Raw genomic sequence first — 23,896 nt, 5'->3', positions numbered from 1 at the left:
TATAAAGGGGTATCTAGGTGTCAGCTCTATCATAGTATCTTACATATTACTCTGTGCAGCAGGTTAGTGTATATAAAGGGGTATCTAGATGACGGCTCCATCATAGTATCTTACATATTACTCTGTGAAGCAGGTTAGTTTATATAAAGGGGTATCTAGGTGACCGCTCCATCATAGTATCCTACATATTACTATGTGCAGCAGGTTAGTGTATATAAAGGGGTATCTAGGTGACTGTGCCATCATAGTATCTTACATATTACTCTGTGCAACAGATTAGTGTATATAAAGGGGTATCTAGGTGACGGCTCCATCATAGTATCTTACATATTACTCTGTGCAGCAGGTTAGGGTATATGAAGGGATATCTAGGTGACAGCACCATCATAGTATCTTACATATTACTCTGTGCAGCAGGTTAGTTTATATAAAGGGGTATCTAGGTGACGGCTCCATCATAGTATCTTACATATTACTCTGCGCATCAGGTTAGTGTATATGAAGATGGACGCAAGTCTTTTTTCAGCCTTACCTACTATGTAACTATGTAACTATGTAAAGAGATATCTAGGTGACAGCTCCATCATAGTATCTTACATATTACTCTGTGCAGCAGGTTAGTGTATATAAAGGGGTATCTAGGTGACCGCTCCATCATAGTATCCTACATATTACTATGTGGCGCAGGTTAGTGTATATAAAGGGGTATCTAGGTGACAGCTCCATCATAGTATCTTACATATTACTCTGTGCAGCAGGTTAGTGTATATAAAGGGGTATCTAGGTGACAGCTCTATCATAGTATCTTACATATTACTCTGTGCATCAGGTTAGTGTATATAAAGGGGTATCTAGGTGACGGCTCCATCATAGTATCTTACATATTACTCTGTGCAGCAGGTTAGTGTATATAAAGGGGTATCTAGGTGACGGCTCCATCATAGTATCTTACATATCACTCTGTGCAGCAGGTTAGTGTATATAAAGGGGTATCTGGGTGACAGCTCCATCATAGTATCTTATATATTACTCTGTACATCAGGTTAGTATATATAAAGGGGTATCTAGGTGACAGCACCATCATAGGATCTTACATATTACTCTGCGCATCAGGTTAGTGTATATAAAGAGATATCTAAGTGACAGCTCCATCATAGTATCTTACATATTACACTGTGCAGCTGGTTAGTGTATATAAAGGGGTATCTAGGTGACAGCACCATCATAGTATCTTACATATTACTCTGTGCAGCAGATTAGTGTATATAAACGGCTATCTAGGTGACAGCTTCATCATAGTATCTTACATATTAATCTGTGCATCAGGTTAGTGTATATAAAGGGGTATCTAGGTAACAGATCCATCATAGTATCTTACATATTACTCTGTGCATCAGGTTAGTGTATATAAAGGGGTATCTAGGTGACAGCTCCATCATAGTATCTTACATATTACTCTGTGTATCAGGTTAGTGTATATAAAGGGGTATCTAGGTGAGAGCTCCATCATAGTATCTTACATATTACTCTGTGTATCAGGTTAGTGTATATAAAGGGGTATCTAGGTGAGAGCTCCATCATAGTATCTTACATATTACTCTGTGCAGCAGGTTAGTGTATATAAAGGGGTATCTAGGTGAGAGCTCCATCATAGTATCTTACATATTACTCTGTGCAGCAGGTTAGTGTATATAAAGGGGTATCTAGGTGACAGCTCCATCATAGTATCCTACATATTACTGTGTGCAGCAGGTAAGTGTATATAAAGGGGTATCTAGGTGACAGCTCCATCATAGTATCTTACATATTACTCTGTGCAGCAGGTTAGTGTATATAAAGGGGTATCTAGGTGTCAGCTCTATCATAGTATCTTACATATTACTCTGTGCAGCAGGTTAGTGTATATAAAGGGGTATCTAGATGACGGCTCCATCATAGTATCTTACATATTACTCTGTGAAGCAGGTTAGTTTATATAAAGGGGTATCTAGGTGACCGCTCCATCATAGTATCCTACATATTACTATGTGCAGCAGGTTAGTGTATATAAAGGGGTATCTAGGTGACTGTGCCATCATAGTATCTTACATATTACTCTGTGCAACAGATTAGTGTATATAAAGGGGTATCTAGGTGACGGCTCCATCATAGTATCTTACATATTACTCTGTGCAGCAGGTTAGGGTATATGAAGGGATATCTAGGTGACAGCACCATCATAGTATCTTACATATTACTCTGTGCAGCAGGTTAGTTTATATAAAGGGGTATCTAGGTGACGGCTCCATCATAGTATCTTACATATTACTCTGCGCATCAGGTTAGTGTATATGAAGATGGACGCAAGTCTTTTTTCAGCCTTACCTACTATGTAACTATGTAACTATGTAAAGAGATATCTAGGTGACAGCTCCATCATAGTATCTTACATATTACTCTGTGCAGCAGGTTAGTGTATATAAAGGGGTATCTAGGTGACAGCTCCATCATAGTATCTTACATATTACTCTGTACAGCAGGTTAGTGTATATAAAGGGGTATCTAGGTGACTGCGCCATCATAGTATCTTACATATTACTCTGTGTATCAGGTTAGTGTATATAAAGGGATATCTAGGTGACAGCTACATCATAGTATCTTACATATTACTATGTGCAGCAGGTTAGTGTATATAAAGGGATATCTAGGTGACAGCACCATCATAGTATCTTACATATTACTCTGTGCAGCAGGTTAGTGTATATAAAGGGGTATCTGGGTGACAGCTCCATCATAGTATCTTACATATTACTCTGTACATCAGGTTAGTAAATATAAAGGGGTATCTAGGTGACAGCACCATCATAGGATCTTACATATTACTCTGCGCATCAGGTTAGTGTATATAAAGAGATATCTAAGTGACAGCTCCATCATAGTATCTTACATATTACACTGTGCAGCTGGTTAGTGTATATAAAGGGGTATCTAGGTGACAGCACCATCATAGTATCTTACATATTACTCTGTGCAGCAGATTAGTGTATATAAAGGGGTATCTAGGTGACAGCTTCATCATAGTATCTTACATATTACTGTGTGCAGCAGGTGAGTGTATATAAAGGGGTATCTAGGTGACAGCTCCATCATAGTATCTTACATATTACTCTGTGCAGCAGGTTAGTGTATATAAAGGGGTATCTAGGTGTCAGCTCCATCATAGTATCTTACATATTACTCTGTGCAGCAGGTTAGTGTATATAAAGGGGTATCTAGATGACGGCTCCATCATAGTATCTTACATATTACTCTGTGCAGCAGGTTAGTGTATTTAAAGGGGTATCTAGGTAAGAGCTCCATCATAGTATCATACATATTACTGTGTGCAGCAGGTTAGTTTATATAAAGGGGTATCTAGGTGACCGCTCCATCATAGTATCCTACATATTACTATGTGCAGCAGGTTAGTGTATATAAAGGAGTATCTAGGTGACTGCGCCATCATAGTATCTTACATATTACTCTGTGCAACAGATTAGTGTATATAAAGGGGTATCTAGGTGACGGCTCCATCATAGTATCTTACATATTACTCTGTGCAGCAGGTTAGGGTATATGAAGGGATATCTAGGTGACAGCACCATCATAGTATCTTACATATTACTCTGTGCAGCAGGTTAGTTTATATAAAGGGGTATCTAGGTGACGGCTCCATCATAGTATCTTACATCTTACTCTGCGCATCAGGTTAGTGTATATGAAGAGATATCTAGGTGACAGCTCCATCATAGTATCTTACATATTACTCTGCGCATCAGGTTAGTGTATATAAAGAGATATCTAGGTGGCAGCTCCATCATAGTATCTTACATATTACACTGTGCAGCTGGTTAGTGTATATAAAGGGGTATCTAGGTGACCGCTCCATCATAGTTTCCTACATATTACTCTGTACATCAGGTTAGTGTATATAAAGGGGTATCTAGGTGACAGCTCCATCATAGTATCTTACACATTACTCTGTGCAGCAGATTAGTGTATATAAAGGGGTATCTAGGTGACAGCTCCATCCTAGTATCTTACATATTACTCTGTACAGCAGGTTAGTGTATATAAAGGGGTATCTAGGTGACTGCGCCATCATAGTATCTTACATATTACTCTGTGTATCAGGTTAGTGTATATAAAGGGATATCTAGGTGACAGCTACATCATAGTATCTTACATATTACTATGTGCAGCAGGTTAGTGTATATAAAGGGATATCTAGGTGACAGCACCATCATAGTATCTTATATATTACTCTGTGCAGCAGGTTAGTGTATATAAAGGGGTATCTGGGTGACAGCTCCATCATAGTATCTTACATATTACTCTGCGCATCTGGTTAGTGTATATAAAGAGATATCTAAGTGACAGCTCCATCATAGTATCTTACATATTACACTGTGCAGCTGGTTAGTGTATATAAAGGGGTATCTAGGTGACAGCACCATCATAGTATCTTACATATTACTCTGTGCAGCAGATTAGTGTATATAAAGGGGTATCTAGGTGACAGCTTCATCATAGTATCTTACATATTAATCTGTGCATCAGGTTAGTGTATATAAAGGGGTATCTAGGTAACAGATCCATCATAGTATCTTACATATTACTCTGTGCTTCAGGTTAGTGTATATAAAGGGGTATCTAGGTGAGAGCTCCATCATAGTATCTTACATATTACTCTGTGCAGCAGGTTAGTGTATATAAAGGGGAATCTAGGTGACAGCTCCATCATAGTATCCTACATATTACTGTGTGCAGCAGGTAAGTGTATATAAAGGGGTATCTAGGTGACAGCTCCATCATAGTATCTTACATATTACTCTGTGCAGCAGGTTAGTGTATATAAAGGGGTATCTAGGTGTCAGCTCCATCATAGTATCTTACATATTACTCTGTGCAGCAGGTTAGTGTATATAAAGGGGTATCTAGATGACGGCTCCATCATAGTATCTTACATATTACTCTGTGCAGCAGGTTAGTGTATTTAAAGGGGTATCTAGGTGAGAGCTCCATCATAGTATCTTACATATTACTGTGTGCAGCAGGTTAGTTTATATAAAGGGGTATCTAGGTGACCGCTCCATCATAGTATCCTACATATTACTATGTGCAGCAGGTTAGTGTATATAAAGGGGTATCTAGGTGACTGCGCCATCATAGTATCTTACATATTACTCTGTGCAACAGATTAGTGTATATAAAGGGGTATCTAGGTGACGGCTCCATCATAGTATCTTACATATTACTCTGTGCAGCAGGTTAGGGTATATGAAGGGATATCTAGGTGACAGCACCATCATAGTATCTTACATATTACTCTGTGCAGCAGGTTAGTTTATATGAAGGGGTATCTAGGTGACGGCTCCATCATAGTATCTTACATATTACTCTGCGCATCAGGTTAGTGTATATGAAGAGATATCTAGGTGACAGCTCCATCATAGTATCTTACATATTACTCTGCGCATCAGGTTAGTGTATATAAAGAGATATCTAGGTAACAGATCCATCATAGTATCTTACATATTACTCTGTGCTTCATGTTAGTGTATATAAAGGGGTATCTAGGTGAGAGCTCCATCATAGTATCTTACATATTACTCTGTGCAGCAGGTTAGTGTATATAAAGGGGAATCTAGGTGACAGCTCCATCATAGTATCCTACATATTACTGTGTGCAGCAGGTAAGTGTATATAAAGGGGTATCTAGGTGACAGCTCCATCATAGTATCTTACATATTACTCTGTGCAGCAGGTTAGTGTATATAAAGGGGTATCTAGGTGTCAGCTCCATCATAGTATCTTACATATTACTCTGTGCAGCAGGTTAGTGTATATAAAGGGGTATCTAGATGACGGCTCCATCATAGTATCTTACATATTACTCTGTGCAGCAGGTTAGTGTATTTAAAGGGGTATCTAGGTGAGAGCTCCATCATAGTATCTTACATATTGCTGTGTGCAGCAGGTTAGTTTATATAAAGGGGTATCTAGGTGACCGCTCCATCATAGTATCCTACATATTACTATGTGCAGCAGGTTAGTGTATATAAAGGGGTATCTAGGTGACGGCTCCATCATAGTATCTTACATATTACTCTGTGCAGCAGGTTAGGGTATATGAAGGGATATCTAGGTGACAGCACCATCATAGTATCTTACATATTACTCTGTGCAGCAGGTTAGTGTATATAAGGGATATCTAGGTGACAGCTCCATCATAGTATCTTACACATTACTGTGTGCAGCAGATTAGTGTATATGAAGGGGTATCTAGGTGACCGCTCCATCATAGTATCCTACATATTACTATGTGCAGCAGGTTAGTGTATATAAAGGGGTATCTAGGTGACAGCTCCATCATAGTATCTTACATATTACTCTGTACAGCAGGTTAGTGTATATAAAGGGGTATCTAGGTGACTGCGCCATCATAGTATCTTACATATTACTCTGTGTATCAGGTTAGTGTATATAAAGAGATATCTAAGTGACAGCTCCATCATTGTATCTTACATATTACACTGTGCAGCTGGTTAGTGTATATAAAGGGGTATCTAGGTGACAGCACCATCATAGTATCTTACATATTACTCTGTGCAGCAGATTAGTGTATATAAAGGGGTATCTAGGTGACAGCTTCATCATAGTATCTTACATATTAATCTGTGCATCAGGTTAGTGTATATAAAGGGGTATCTAGGTAACAGATCCATCATAGTATCTTACATATTACTCTGTGCATCAGGTTAGTGTATATAAAGGGGTATCTAGGTGAGAGCTCCATCATAGTATCTTACATATTACTCTGTGCAGCAGGTTAGTGTATATAACATCTCACAACATACTACCTGTGGCTGCTTAATCTGGCAATTCAACCATAATATCATCATTTTTACATATGCAAACAACTTTTACTATCACTGTTAATGCTTGTATTTGCACTGTCAGTTTTGAAAATGCCAAGCTGTACCTCTAATGACCTTACCTCTCCTGCTCTTCCATTGATTTTAGGTGTCCCCCAAAATTTTATTCTTGGCCCTCTTCTTCTCTATCTCTATACGTCCTCTCTGGGTGAGCTCATTTGCTCACTCGACTTCCACTATCACATCTATGCTGATAACACTGAAATCTACCTCTCCTCTCCTGATCTCTCTCTCCCTCTATCCTCACTCATATCTCCAACTGTCTCTCTGCTGTCTACTCTTGGATGACCCAGCTCTTTTTTAGACTTAAAATATCAAAGACTAAGCTGACCTCTTACCACCCTCCAGCATAAAACCCGACCATCTCTCATCCTAACCTGTTTATGCTCACCTCTTTCCCTTCTGTGTCACCCCTGTCTGTCTAACCCTCCCCTTTAGAATGTAAGCTCTCACGGGCAGGGCCCTCTCTCCTCATGTGCCTTTCTTAGAATATATAAACCTCTGCCACCCTGATGCTTGCTTTAGTGTCCTGTCCCCTGATGCAACTATCCGTATTAACCATGTACTTGTCCTAAACTGTCTTGTGCTGTAATTCGTTATGTGTTTTTGCTAATAACTATGCTCTGTAAAGCGCTGCGGAATCTGTGTGCGCTATATAAGAAACTGTTAATAAATAATAAATAATAAATATAAACACTTACATATTACACTGCAGCAGGTTAGTGTATATAAAGGGATATCTAGGTGACAGCTCCATCATAGTATCTTACACATTACTCTGTGCAGCAGATTAGTGTATATAAAGGGGTATCTAGGTGACAGCTTCATCATAGTATCTTACATATTACTCTGTGCAGCAGGTTAGTGTATATAAAGGGATATCTGGGTGACAGCTCCATCATAGTATCTTACATATTACTCTGTGCAGCAGGTCAGTGTATATAAAGGGGTATCTAGGTGACAGCTCCTTCATAGTATCTTACATATTACTCTGTGCAGCATGTTAGTGTATATAAAGGGGTATCTAGGTGACCGCTCCATCATAGTATCTTACATATTACTCTGTGCAGCAGGTTAGTGTATATAAAGGGATATCTGGGTGACAGCTCCATCATAGTATCTTACATATTACTCTGTGCAGCAGGTCAGTGTATATAAAGGGGTATCTAGGTGACAGATCCATCATAGTATCTTACATATTACTCTGTGCAGCAGGTTAGTGTATATAAAGGGGTATCTGGGTGACCGCTCCATCATAGTATCTTACATATTACTCTGTGCAGCAGGTTAGTGTATATAAAGGGATATCTGGGTGACAGCTCCATCATAGTATCTTACATATTACTCTGTGCAGCAGGTCAGTGTATATAAAGGGGTATCTAGGTGACAGCTCCTTCATAGTATCTTACATATTACTCTGTGCAGCAGGTTAGTGTATATAAAGGGGTATCTAGGTGACAGCTCCATCATAGTATCTTACATATTACTCTGTGCATCCGGTTAGTGTATTATTTACTCTGGGATATACAATTATTTTTCTTTTAAGCGGTTTCTGCCTAGACTGGCAGTGTTCCTCCTCTGAATTTAGTATCGCTGAGATCGATATATTATCAGCGGGAGGTAATTGTCTGATGCTATATTCCTATGAGCCTTTAGTGGAGATCTGATTGGCCTATTGCGCCAAATCTTTCTCTCTATTAGCTACAGTCACGGCATATTCATAACATGATTCAATTCATTTACAATCAAAACTTTTCCCCCAGCTCTGCCCTTCCCTACACGTGTTTCAACTGTCTAAAGGCCCCCTTACATTTGTCCGACTTGTCATAACGACAAGTCGGACCCGATTGTCCCAGCAGCTCCCCGGGAGGGATCACATGCGATGGCACTTCATGTGCCAAGTTTTGCATGTGATTAATCGCATGCGATTTATCACATGCCACTCCCGGGGAGCTGCAGGGACAATGGGAGCGGGGGACAGCAGCAGGAATATGCCCGCAAACAGAGAGTGGGCAGGGGGGGGGGCTCGGGGTGCAGGGAGCCAGGCAGGAAGCCGCTGGGCAGGGAGCAGGGGGGGCGGCGGCACAGAGTATCAGGGAGCCGGGCAGGAGAACACGATGCAGCAGCAGCACTTCCAAAAAAAAGAAAAACCCCATACAAACGAATAGGAAGCCATTGATTGGCTGAGACCTCTCTCAGCCAATGAGTGATTGGCTGAGAGAGTTCTCAGCCAATCGCTCATTGGCTGAGGGAGGTCTCAGCCAATGAATGGCTTCCTATGCGTTTGTATGGCCCTTTTTTTTTGAAGTGCTGCTGCTGCAGCGTCTTCTCCTGCTCGGCTCCCTGGTACTCTGCGCCGCCCCCCCCCTGCTCCCGCTGATGCTGCCCGGCTCCCTGCGCCTGACTCTGGTAGGTCCCCTGTTGTGGGGGAGCACGGCTCCGGGCAGCACATAAGATTTAGCAAATCTTATGTGCAGCCCGTCCGACCTCCCATCTCCGATCCGATGCGCACGGGGCCGCGCATCGGGTCGGAGGGGATGTCACCATATGCGATTTGGGACGATTTCACGGCCCGATTCATCCGAATCGGGCAAAATCGTGCCCAAATCGCATAATGTAAGGGGGCCTTAAGTCTTTTTCAGGGGTAGCATCGGCAGCCCCGCTGATGCTTTAGTTATCATGTTATGGCTTCCAATCATATGGCTTCTGCTCGTCACATGCGCTATTAGCGCCTATCATAGGCTTCTCCTGGCGTTATTTCTTATTGATTTCCGCCCTTAGTCCGGCGTACTGGCATGCGTGTGCGGCGTCTGACATCGGGCGTGCACCACGTGATGGTGATTGTCCAATTGCTGCAGGTTTCTGCCGAGACCCGGAAGTCTTGATGTTTGAAGAGTACCCTGTACTCTGTATGTGATATACGTTGCAATATGTATTTGCTTTTTCAGGTAGATATATTATTGTACATGATTTTATAATCTAGGTGCCTTTTTATTGCTATTTAGCATTGCATTTCCTAGATATAATCATTTGTGGCTGGAGTCATCGTTTCCACTCTTAATTATTTAATCATGCTTATTTCAGGATATGTCCGGAATCTGTATATTTTATGATTCTTCCCTTAAAAATCCGTTTTTAAGATTTTCCTTTGTCCCCAATTAATGCTTTTAATTGAGTGTTTTTATTTATACATGTCTCCTTGTTTTTCTTAAGTTTATTTGGTTCATTCCAGCAGGGATGCGGTTTCGAATGTATGTATATTAACTCATCCATAGTGCTGGGTCGGGTTTGAATGGATTATGAAGATGGAACATTGCTCCATTCTTTTGATTCTTTTGGTATATAGTATATGTATTATTTCTGACTTTTAAATGCATACTCTCATTGTTGATTTTTTCATGTGAGTGAGAGTTTGTGTTTGAAAATTTTATGTAGGGCAGAAGATTTTGATGTTGTTATCCCCTTGGGATATGTTTTACACTACTCTTAATAAAGTGAAGAACTGGTGATCAAAAAAAAATTTTGTGGAAAATAATTGAAAAAAAAGTGCTAGTGGAGTAACAGTGTTTATGATACTAAAGAGGTTATGTGATGGTGTTAATAATATTAATTTGATAAATTGGGTGGTAGTGATTAGTGTCTTGATAATGGGATTCGTGATAAATTTGTGATGTGTATATGGGTCCAAGAGTATGTATTGGTACAGACATGTGAGTTTTGTTGGTGCTATTCGGTATTCTTTGGAGTAAATTGAGGTAAGTGTATAATTTTTGTTGTTGCTGTTAGTTGTTCAGATCTTTTTTGGTTATATCAATTCGTTTATTCTACATCTATACCATTCGCCTTCCTGAGTGAAATTATTTTCTTATTTCATTTCATTATATTGTTGTTTAAGTTTTTGTATGTTTTATTATCCTGATATCCAGTTTCTTCTTTTTTTCTTTCTCTTTTTCTCCTTAGGGACGAGAATTCAGTGGGGCCCAGCCTCCACATATCTTCGCGACCGATCCTCATCCATCTCTCCACAGGAGAGTGCTAGAGAGGTTTGTATCTGATTTTTGTATCTTTTAGGGTTAGAGTTAGTTTTTACAAGTATGGCATATAGCTGTTGTATTCATTTAATCCATCTGGTTGTAGAGTATTCATTAGGAATATCATCTTTGTTTCAGCTTTCAAAAGCTCTTTATCCAGGTCACACCCTCTTATTCCAAGTGAAATTTGTTTCATACCATACGCTTTTAAATTTTCCGGATTACATGCGTGAAATTTCAGAAAGTGCTTCGCTACAGGTGTGAGAGTCTTGAATCTTGCTTTGTATCTCTGAGCGTTACGTATGCTTCCTATGTGTTCGAGTACTCTCACTTTTAACGGTCTTGTTGTCTTCCCAATATATGCTTTATTACATGGGCATTCAAGATGATATATTATTCCCATGCTTGTACATGTGATATGCTCCTGAATTGTCCATCTTTTGCATATTACTCTGTGCAGCAGGTTAGTGTATATAAAGATTTATCTAGGTGACAACTCCATCATAGTATCTTACATATTACTCTGTGTATCAGGTTAGTGTATATAAAGGGGTATCTAGGTGACAGATCCATCATAGTATCTTACATATTACTCTGTGTATCAGGTTAGTGTATATAAAGGGGTATCTAGGTGACATATCCATCATAGTATCCTACATATTACTCTGTGTATCAGGTTAGTGTATATAAAGATTTATCTAGGTGACAACTCCATCATAGTATCTTACATATTACTCTGTGCAGCAGGTTAGTGTATATAGAGGGGTATCTAGGTGACGGCTCCATCATAGTATCTTACATATTACTCTGTGCAGCAGGTTAGTGTATATATAGGGATATCTAGGTGACATCTCCATCATAGTATCTTACATATTACTCTGTGCATCAGGTTAGTGTATATAAAGGGGTATCTAGGTGATGGCTCCATCATAGTATCTTACATACTACTATGTGCAGCAGGTTAGTGTATATAAAGGGGTATCTAGGTGACAGCTACATCATAGTATCTTACATATTACTCTGTGCATCAGGTTAGTGTATATAAAGGGGTATCTAGGTGACAGATCCATCATAGTATCTTACATATTAATCTGTGTATCAGGTTAGTGTATATAAAGGGGTATCTAGGTGACAGCTCCATCATAGTATCTTACATATTACTCTGAGCAGCAGGTTAGTGTATATAAAGGGGTATCTAGGTGACAGCTCCATCATAGTATCTTACATATTACTCTGTGCAGCAGGTTAGTGTATATAAAGGGGTATCTAGGTGACAGCTCCATCATAGTATCTTACATATTACTATGTGCAGCAGGTTAGTGTATATAAAGGGGTATCTAGGTGACAGCTACATCATAGTATCTTACATATTACTCTGTGCAGCAGGTTAGTGTATATAAAGGGGTATCTAGGTGACAGCTCCATCATAGTATCTTACATATTACTCTGTGCAGCAGGTTAGTGTATATAAAGGGGTATCTAGGTGACAGCTCCATCATAGTATCTTACATATTACTCTGAGCAGCAGGTTAGTGTATCTAAAGGCTTTCTAGGTGACAGCTCCATCATAGTATCCTATATATTACTCTGTGCAGCAGGTTAGTGTATATAAAGGGGTATCTAGGTGACAGCACCCTTATAGTATCTTACATATTACTCTGTGCAGCAGGTTAGTGTATATAAAGGGATATCCAGGTGACGGCTCCATCATAGTATCTTACATATTACTCTGTGCAGCAGGTTAGTGTATATAAAGGGGTATCTAGGTGACGGCTCCATCATAGTATCTTACATATTACTCTGTGCAGCAGGTTAGTGTATATAAAGGGGTATCTAGGTGACAGCACCCTTATAGTATCTTACATATTACTCTGTACAGCAGGTTAGTGTATATAAAGGGATATCCAGGTGACGGCTCCATCATAGTATCTTACATATTACTCTGTGCAGCAGGTTAGTGTATATAAAGGGATATCCAGGTGACGGCTCCATCATAGTATCTTACATATTACTCTGTGCAGCAGGTTAGTGTATATAAAGGGGTATCTAGGTGACGGCACCCTCATAGTATCTTACATATTACTCTGTGCAGCAGGTTAGTGTATATAAAGGGGTATCTAGGTGACAGCTCCATCATAGTAAAAGGAGAGATGTGTCCAAAGACACATCTATTTTGTTCCTATCCCTCCTGCGACCTGGGAATGGAATATGAAAAAGCACGTTCCTATATTACATAGAACGCTCCTCTTCTCCGCCTCTGGTAACCTTATATAGCAGTCAGCATTCACAGATCTCACTGAGTGGTATAGGAATAAAACAGTGGACCCTTCACCAAGGTTGAATCTCCCTTGAAGTGGAAAAAAGTACCAAATACACCCCTTATCAGGGATAGGCGTCTCCTCTTCTCCGGCTGGTCTAAGCTTTCAGATATACTGATTCCACAGGATACTATATTTTCCCAGGGAAAGGCTCCATGTAGTAGTGTGCCATATGAAAATAACAATAAAACCAATATAGTGTGACACTGTATTTAATTTACAAAAGCATAAAAGTAGACACGGATAAAATATATGAAGAATCTTCTAAAAGCAGTTCAAGGTGCTAGAGAGGGAATTTCACAATTACCGGAGTCGGTGGAGAACTCGTTGAAATGGAGTTCTCAAACAAGCGCTAGTGAAGAAGGTCCCGGGCACTCTCCGACTAGGCAAGCTGCAGACTGTCCCGGCAAAAGTATTCTCCCAGCTCAGCAAGTGTAAGCTAGGTCCGACGCGTTTCGACCGACACTTCGGTCTTTTTCAAGGATCTAATTAGTCCATGTCCGTTGTCCCTATTTAAGGGATAAATGTCCAATCACAAATCAGCAGTTCCGTTTGTCCGTTTAGCAGCGTCGCGCGTTGTCATGGAGACTGTTACGGCAATGGTTTCTGCCCCGCTTCCTTCCACATCTTATATACGACTTTGCCCCACTTCCGGATGAACGGGCTCTGTTCGTATCAGTTGTTTGATTGTCAGCAAACACTGGTTTGCAGGAATCTATAACCTGCAAACCGGATTTGATCTAGGGAACAGGATTGCCACCTAGCAACAGCAGGTGGGTTAGGCAGCAAGCCTCCCGAAAATGCTGAGGGAGAGGAAATGAAAAATTTTTCACTTACCTCTCCCTCTACAGCTACAGCGCCGCTGGGGGCGCGCGCGCGCACGCCGCGTCACGTGCACGCGCGCGCACACGTGAGCGCGCCCCCCAAGCGCTGGTCAGATTTTTTCGGAAGGTTACTGGTGGCAACCTGTCCCCCAAGAATATGAGAAGGAATGTTGACCTCCCCGTAGGTTTACTCTTGTCGGGTACCTAGGTAACGAAAGACACGAAACCAGTAATGCCTTGAAACCAGAGAAAAGGTTTATTAAACCGAAACCGGGAGCCCTTCTGGGTAACTGGGCTAACTAAATTAGGGAATGATCCTTCTGTAAGGGGGATTGAATTCCGTGAACTGAACTTGAAGTGAATAGGAACTGATTGCAGCCTGAAGATTAACCGCCGACTGTAGGATGGAGGTTACTTCTGGTCTTTATTGGCCGGTGCTTGTGGCTTCTTTTGGTCCCTCGGTGCGCCTGATGGGAAGAAAAGAAAGTTTTTTAAAGAACCAACTAATTTAACAGAGGAAGCGCCAGACCTAGCAACATTTGGTGCAAACCAAGGGTGGGTGGGTGGGAGTTGTTGCTAGGTGGCAATCCTGTTCCCTAGAACAAATCCGGTTTGCAGGTCATAGATTCCTGCAAACCAGTGTTTTGTTCTTCGGGAGGCTTGCCACCTAGCAACAGCAGGTGGGCAGACTACCACATACCTGGTGGTTGCTCTGAGAAATTCGATCTTCTGAAGATCGGTTGGTCTCCAATAGTGCTTTGCAAAGGTACGGGCAGAGGACCATCTTGCTGCTCGCATAATCGCATGGAGAGGAATGCCCTTCGCAGCTGCTCTAGTGGCAGCCGCCCCCCCGCAGGGAATGGCTTTTGAACTGATCTGTGTCTATACCCGCCTGTCTCATGGAAGCTACTATCCAGCCTCTGATGGTAGAGGGTCTAGCGGGACGGTAGGGTTTCCTACAGGTGATGAATAGTTGGGAGATGTTGTCTCTAATAGGCACCGTTCGGGCCAGGTATGATTCTAAACATGCTGATATACAGATATTGGGGTCGGTGGAATCCCTAATGATGTCAAATTCCACTATTGGTGTATTAAAGGACGAGGTTTTTGTATGCCCTTTCAGGATGATGTGGTAACCAGTTGGGGTATGTGACAACCACGGATCTTCTATGTGAATTAGAGTTAGCTCGGCCCCTCTTGCTGCTATGGCTAGGGCTAATAGGGATGCTAATTTGCGGGAGAGTAATATGATGTCGTCAACTGTATCCTGGGAAGACCAGAAAGCTAGGAATGGCTCAATGTCCCAGGTATTAGAATACTTTGGTGTGAGGGGCCTGGAAAGGTGGATGCCTCTCAGTAGTCGGAGGTAAAGTTTATTATTTGTTAGGTCCGGGACCAAAATGGCCAAGGCCGAGCCATATGACCTTATGGTGGCCGAGGCTAACCCTGATTGGTATTTAGATGCTAAGAAATCCAGGGCTAAATGGAGAGGTGAGCCCCGCGTTTGTAAGCTGCGTTGGCTATTCCATATATCAAATTCTTTGATAATTGCACCGTATCTGGATCTAGTCCGTGGTCTCAAAGACGCATTAATTAGCGCCCTTGTGGGTGATGCTAGGGCTGGGTCAGTCAGCAACCCAGTAATATTGCCATCCACATGCACTGGGGAAGGGTCTCTAGTATGTCTGAGGTTCCCTGGAAGCAATCCTTGGATAGCCCCAGGGGGATCTTCGGGCCGATCCGAAGTTGGTTGACTAGGGGAAACCACACTCTGGATGGCCAAACGGGGTATACCAATACTATATGAGGTACCCGGTCCTCTCTGATCTTCTGAAGGACTTTCAGGAGAAGGGCTGGGGGAGGGAAGGCGTAAGAGTGAGGAAGGTCTGTCCATGGGAAGGACATTGCATCCATCCTCCAGACTCCCTCGGTCCATATTCTGGATACAAAACATGGGGTTTGGGCGTTTGTGGGACTGGCGAAGAGGTCTATTTCTAGGTCCCCGAAGGTTTCTTTTATCTTTTGAAAAACCTGGCTTTTTAGAGCCACAGAGTCTAGGGAAATCCTTTCGCGAGATAGCGAATCTGCTAGCTCGTTTAGCTGGCCTGGGACGTAAGATGCCACCAGGATAATATCCCTCTGTGTAGCCCATTCCCAGATCTCTAGGGCTTCCCTGCACAGGGAAATGGACTTCGTGCCCCCCATTCTGTTTATGTACGACACCGCTGTCGTATTGTCTAGGCACAGCTGTATGCAGGTGTTGGTCATGTGATTGGGAACTAGAGCTCTCATCGCTAGTTTCGCTGCTCGCAATTCTAAGATGTTTATAAACATCTGGGCTTCCTCTGCCGACCAGGTTCCCCGGACTGCTTTGTCTTGTGAGAAGCCTCCCCAACCCGTTAAGGAAGCGTCCGTGGTGATTGTCATAGACGGTGGAGGGTCTATCAGGGGACGAGGAGGAGGGATAGGAAGAGTGTTCCAGTAGGACAGCTCTGTCTTTGCTTTCCTGGATAGGAATATCGTATCTTTCCATGTATAATGTGCGTGTAGTAGAGATCTGAGGAGACCCTGCATCTCCCTGCACATCAGGGGAACATGACGAAAGCCCGGGGACATGGCGATCATCTTCCCAATGATTGCGGCTAGGTCTCGCAGGGTTAGTCTGCGTTTCCTTAATGTATTGTGGATATAGGATTGTGTGTCCAGCCATTTCTCTGGAGGGACTGCCAGTGAAAAAGAATGGGTATCCAGGTTGAACCCTAAGAAGGTTATTGATTTTGTGGGGCTGAGGATGGACTTCTGTGTGTTTAGAGTGAAGCCCAGGGTGGACAGGAGAGATAAAGTCATGTCCCTGTGTTTCGTTAGAGTATCGATGTCCTGGTGCATCAGTAATATGTCGTCTAAGTAAATGATGCACAGGATACCCCGCTGACGTAGATGGGATGTGACTGCCTTCATGACCCGTGTAAATGTATAGGGTGCACATGAGAGGCCAAATACCATGACAGTCCACTGATATGTATTGCCTTTCCAGACGAATCTGAGAAAACGTCTGTGGTTGGGATGAACCGATATAGAATGGAAAGCTTCCTTCAGGTCTATCTTTATGCAGAAACAGTCCCTTGTCAGAATATATGGAATGTCTGATATGCCTTCCATACGGAATCTTTTGGTTTTTAGATATCTGTTTAGACCTTTGACGTTTAATACCGGTCTTACAGAGCCGTCTTGTTTGGCTATGGGGAACAAGTGACTTGTCCAGCCCGAACGCACTGGGTTCGCTGGTTCTATTTTCCCCTGGCTTAATGCTAATGCCAGGACCTCGTCTAGTTGAGGACTGCAATTCCTTGAACAAGGAATGCGGCTGAACTGGTGTGGGAACCGTAGTAGAGGGAGCTTCAGCCCAAATCGAATGGTTTTTAGTAGCCATTTGTCTGAGGAAATGCTTTCCCATTCTGTATAGGCTTGGCCCAGAGTTTTGTGGGATGTGGTGTGAGCGGGTACACTTACCGAAATTTCGGCCTCTCTTGGAGCTGTTCCAGTTATTTCCTGCCAATGTTCTGGGGTTATCACCGGATCTGCTCCCGAACCCTCCAGTCTGGGTTCTTCTTGTTCCCTGGTAATCTCGGGACGGACCTGCGGGTCTCGAAGTCCGACCCCCCTGGAGAAAGGGCCTCTTGAAGTGCTCACCCCCTTTCTTGAGGTCAGAAAAAGATTTTCTTGCCTTGTGGCGTATATCTTGACCTCTTCTATGAATTGGGGACCAAACAGGTCAGCATTTTCTAGATTGGGGAATTCTAGGGACTTAGGGGCCAAGTCCGCCAAGCCCGCTGTAGTGAGCCATCTGGATCTGCGGGTATTGGTAATGTGATTAAAGGTCTGGCCTATAATCAGGGTTGCTCTACTGATGGCCTTCAGAAGAGCCATTTTAGATGCTACCAGCGCATCTAGGGAGACGCTAGATTCTCCTTCCCTCTCTGCCTTGTCTAGGACGTATAGTAGCGGACCAGCTGCGTCTGCTATTTTGTATTGTATCTTTTTCAGGGTACGGTCTGTGGTGTCATTTTGTCTTTTATCACCAACAATAGACATTAGCGCTGGATCAATGCCAGGCGCAAATAGCGCAGGAATGTCTGGTAGCCCTGTATGAGAGCGCAGCACTAACTCATCCTCCTTAACCAGTGCTGCTCTGAATGCTAGCTGAGCAAACTTCTGTACCTCAGAATTTTGTTTCAGTGCCCAGTGGGTAGCATATAGCTTAGGTGGAGGGGTCTTCCCTGCTAGCGCCACTCTAGCCATATGGATGTCACTATATTCCCCCCTTTTTGAAGAAGCTGAAGTTCTGGTAACTTCTTCAGACTCCCAATCCACTGGGGGAGGGGGGCTACCCTTACGGGAGTACTGTGACGACCTGGCTGGTGACCCTTTATGCTGTGAACGGGCACCTTCATGCTGCCTGCTACGGGCAGGAAAGTTATGCCAGCTACGGGCAGGAGAGGTGTGCTTGCTCCGAGCACTATCAGGTTGCCTGCTATGGGCAATGCCAGGAAAAAGGTTTTTTTCACCTGAACAGGTCCCTTTTTTGGCAGACTTACTTTTATCAGTCTTCTTACGACTTTTCCTGTGTGGAATGGGGCTCCCTGAGGTGTAGGGTGACCCTGCCTCTTCCTGGGAAGACTCATTCACCTCAGAGTCTGAGTCAGTCTGCACCACTTTTCTGACTGACTTTTTCTTTTTCCTTGCTGGAATTTCCTCAGAAGAGGATGTATCACTAGTGTATTGAGAGAGTGCCCTCTTGTGGCCTCTCTCCACTTTACTACTGCCAGGCATGGAGGACATATATAGGGAGTCTGTGGCAGACACAGAAACGCTGTCCTCCATGTCTGCTGACAGAAAAAATCTGACCAGCGCTTGGGGGGCGCGCTCACGCCCCCAGCGGCGCTGTAGCTGTAGAGGGAGAGGTAAGTGAAAAAATTTTCATTTCCTCTCCCTCAGCATTTTCGGGAGGCTTGCTGCCTAACCCACCTGCTGTTGCTAGGTGGCAAGCCTCCCGAAGAACAAAATAGGTTTTTCTACTGGCTGCGGTGATGTCGATTATTGGCGCTGTACTGAAGCTCCGGACTTGTGTATATTCACAAGATACATAATAATAAAAAGTGAAAAATAGATAAAGATTAATAAATATATCAACAATATAAACAATGATTTATTTCTTTGGGACTGAATAAAAGGAATATTATAAATATATATAGCTGTTGGTTAAAAAAATCTATTTTTTTATTTTTTTTTATTTTTTTTTTAATTTATTTATTTTTTTTAAAAAGCAGCATATTTGATAAAAAATGATATTTATACATAAAGAGAGAGTCTTTAAGAATAAAAATTACAGGAACCATTTTATCTCGAAATCCTTATTGAGACCATGAGGATGAAGGGTGTTTAAGTTATAGATACATTTAATTTCTTCTCTGGCCAATTGCGATGCTTTATTTTTCTTCCTGATGTCATCTTTGATTTCTTTGATACCCACAAATCTAACAATATGATTTATATTAGAATTATGTGCAATTTTAAAATGATGAGACAGACTATGAGTCTCAAGACCTTTTTTGATATTATTTAAATGTTCAGTTATTCTGGTCTGAAAAGGTCTTGATGTCCGTCTGTGCAGCAGGTTAGTGTATATAAAGGGGTATCTAGGTGACAGCTACATCATAGTATCTTACATATTACTCTGTGCAGCAGGTTAGTGTATATAAAGGGGTATCTAGGTGACAGCTCCATCATAGTATCTTACATATTACTCTGTGCATCAGGTTAGTGTATATAAAGGGGTATCTAGATGACCGCACCATCACAGTATCTTACATATTACACTGTGCAGCAGGTTAGTGTATATAAAGGAGTATCTAGGTGACGGCTCCATCATAGTATCTTACATATTACACTGTGCAGCAGGTTAGTGTATATAAAGGGGTATCTAGGTGACAGCTCCATCATAGTATCTTACATATTACTCTGTGCAGCAGGTTAGTGTCTATAAAGGGGTATCTAGGTGACAGCTCCATCATAGTATCTTACATATTACTCTGTGCAGCAGGTTAGTGTATATAAAGGGGTATCTAGGTGACAGCTCCATCATAGTATCTTACATATTACTCTGTACAGCAGGTTAGTGTATATAAAGGGGTATCTAGGTGACTGCTCCATCATAGTATCTTACATATTACTCTCTGCATCAGGTTAGTATATATAAAGGGGTATCTAGGTGACGGCACCCTCATAGTATCTTACATATTACTCTGTGCAGTAGATTAGTGTATATAAAGGGGTATCTAGGTGACAGCTCCATCATAGTATCTTACATATTACTCTGTGCAGCAAGTTAGTGTATATAAAGGGGTATCTAGGTGACGGCTCCATCACAGTATCTTACATATTACTCTGTGAAGCAGGTTAGTGTATATAAAGGGGTATCTAGGTGTCAGCTCCATCATAGTATCTTACATATTACTCTGTGCATCAGGTTAGTGTATATAAAGGGGTATCTAGGTGACAGCTCCATCATAGTATCTTAGATATTACTCTGTGCATCAGGTTAGTGTATATAAAGGGGTATCTAGATGACAGCACCATCATAGTATCTTACATATTACTCTGTGCAGCAAGTTAGTGTATATAAAGGGGTATCTAGGTGACGGCTCCATCATAGTATCTTACATATTACTGTGTGAAGCAGGTTAGTGTATATAAAGGGGTATCTAGGTGACAGCTCCATCATAGTATCTTACATATTACTCTGTGCAGCAGGTTAGTGTATATAAAGGGGTATCTAGGTGACAGCTCCATCATAGTATCTTACATATTACTCTGTGCAGTAAGTTAGTGTATATAAAGGGGTATCTAGGTGACAGCTTCATCATAGTATCTTACATATTACTCTGTGTATCAGGTTAGTGTATATAAAGGGGTATCTAGGTGACAGCTCCATCATATTATCTTACATATAACACTGTGCAGCAGGTTAGTGTATATAAAGGGGTATCTAGGTGACCGCTCCATCATAGTTTCCTACATATTACTCTGTACATCAGGTTAGTGTATATAAAGGGGATCTAGGTGACAGCTCCATCATAGTATCTTACATATTAATCTGTGCAGTAGGTTAGTGTATATAAAGGGGTATCTAGGTGACAGCTCCATCATAGTATATTACATATTACATCTGTGCAGCAGGTTAGTGTATATAAAGGGGTATCTAGGTGACAGCTACATCATAGTATCTTACATATTACTCTGTACATCAGGTTAGTGTATATAAAGGGGTATCTAGGTGACAGCTGCTACATCATAGTATCTTACATATTACTCTGTGCAGCAGGTTAGTGTATATAAAGGGGTATCTAGGTGACGACTCCATCATAGTATCTTACATATTACTCTGTGCAGCAGGTTAGTGTATATAAAGGGATATCTAGGTGACGGCTCCATCATAGTATCTTACATATTACTCTGTGCAGCAGGTCGGTGTATATAAAGGGGTATCTAGGTGACAGCTCCATCATAGTATCTTACATATTACTCTGTGTATCAGGTTGGTGTATATAAAGGGGTATCTAGGTGACAGCTCCATCATAGTATCTTACATATTACTCTGTGTATCAGGTTAGTGTATATAAAGGGGTATCTAGGTGACAGCTCCATCATAGTATTTTACATATTACTCTGTGCAGCAGGTTAGTGTATATAAAGGGGTATCTAGGTGACAGCTCCATCATAGTATCTTACATATTACACTGTGCAGCAGGTTAGTGTATATAGAGGGGTATCTAGGTGACAGCTACATCATAGTATCTTACATATTACTCTGTGCTGCAGGTTAGTGTATATAAAGGGGTATCTAGGTGACCGCTCCATCATAGTATCTTACATGTTACTCTGTGCAGCAGGTTAGTGTATATAGAGGGATATCTAGGTGACAGCTCCATCATAGTATCTTACATATTACTCTGTGTATCAGGTTAGTGTATATAAAGGGATATCTAGGTGACAGTACCATCATAGTATCTTACATACTGTATTACTCTGTGCAGCAGGTTAGTGTATATAGAGGGATATCTAGGTGACAGCTCCATCATAGTATCTTACATATTACTCTGTGTATCAGGTTAGTGTATATAAAGAGATATCTAGGTGACAGCTCCATCATAGTATCTTACATATTACTCTGTGCAGCTGGTTAGTGTATATAAAGGGGTATCTAGGTAATAGCTCCATCATAGTATATTACACTATACTCTGTGCAACAGGTTAGTGTATATAAAGGGGAATCTAGGGGACAGCTCCATCATAGTATTTAACATATTACTCTGCATCATGTTAGTGTATATAAAGGGGTATCTAGGTGACAGCTCCATCATAGTATCTTACATATTACTCTGTACATCAGGTTAGTGTATATAAAGGGGTATCTAGGTGACCGCTCCATCATAGTATCTTACATATTACTCTGTGCAGCAGGTTAGTGTATATAAAGGGGTATCAAGGTGACAGCTCCATCATAGTATCTTACATATTACTCTGTGCAGCAGGTTAGTGTATATAAAGGGGTATCTAGGTGACAGCTCCATCATAGTATCTTACATATTACTCTGTGCAGCAGGTTATTGTATATAAAGGGGTATCTAGGTGACAGCCCCATCATAGTATCTTACATATTACTCTATGCATCAGGTGAGTGTATATAAAGGGGTATCTAGGTGACATCTCCATCATAGTATCTTACATATTACTCTGTGCATCAGGTTAGTGTATATAAAGGGGTATCTAGGTGACAGCCCCATCATAGTATCTTACATATTACTCTGTGCAGCAGGTTAGTGTATATAAAGGGGTATCTAGGTGACAGCTCCATCATAGTATCTTACATATTACACTGTGCAGCAGGTTAGTGTATATAGAGGGGTATCTAGGTGACAGCTACATCATAGTATCTTACATATTACACTGTGCAGCAGGTTAGTGTATATAGAGGGGTATCTAGGTGACAGCTACATCATAGTATCTTACATATTACTCTGTGCTGCAGGTTAGTGTATATAAAGGGGTATCTAGGTGACCGCTCCATCATAGTATCTTACATGTTACTCTGTGCAGCAGGTTAGTGTATATAGAGGGATATCTAGGTGACAGCTCCATCATAGTATCTTACATATTACTCTGTGTATCAGGTTAGTGTATATAAAGGGATATCTAGGTGACAGTACCATCATAGTATCTTACATACTGTATTACTCTGTGCAGCAGGTTAGTGTATATAGAGGGATATCTAGGTGACAGCTCCATCATAGTATCTTACATATTACTCTGTGTATCAGGTTAGTGTATATAAAGAGATATCTAGGTGACAGCTCCATCATAGTATCTTACATATTACTCTGTGCAGCTGGTTAGTGTATATAAAGGGGTATCTAGGTAATAGCTCCATCATAGTATATTACACTATACTCTGTGCAACAGGTTAGTGTATATAAAGGGGAATCTAGGTGACAGCTCCATCATAGTATTTAACATATTACTCTGCATCATGTTAGTGTATATAAAGGGGTATCTAGGTGACAGCTCCATCATAGTATCTTACATATTACTCTGTACATCAGGTTAGTGTATATAAAGGGGTATCTAGGTGACCGCTCCATCATAGTATCTTACATATTACTCTGTGCAGCAGGTTAGTGTATATAAAGGGGTATCAAGGTGACAGCTCC

General features: G+C 41.5%; 1 protein-coding gene across 5 annotated transcripts in view; it reads left to right on the top strand.

The window, feature by feature from the left end:
• Window positions 1-23,896, top strand: part of LOC146075941 (uncharacterized) — a 188,970-nt gene that overhangs the window by 41,279 nt on the left and 123,795 nt on the right. For all 5 annotated transcript variants that reach the window (XR_014473674.1, XM_083185643.1, XM_083185641.1 and 2 more), the window contains exon 2: window positions 10,917-10,999. The gene's annotated coding sequence lies outside the window, so the exon portion shown is untranslated. The remainder of the gene's footprint in view (window positions 1-10,916; window positions 11,000-23,896) is intronic.

Source organism: Crinia signifera, chromosome 4 (assembly GCF_055691185.1).
Source record: "Crinia signifera chromosome 4, ASM5569118v1, whole genome shotgun sequence".
Lineage (NCBI taxonomy): Eukaryota > Metazoa > Chordata > Amphibia > Anura > Myobatrachidae > Crinia > Crinia signifera.
The sequence above is the reverse complement of the archived record's forward strand: the minus strand, read 5'-3'. Positions and strand labels throughout refer to the sequence as shown.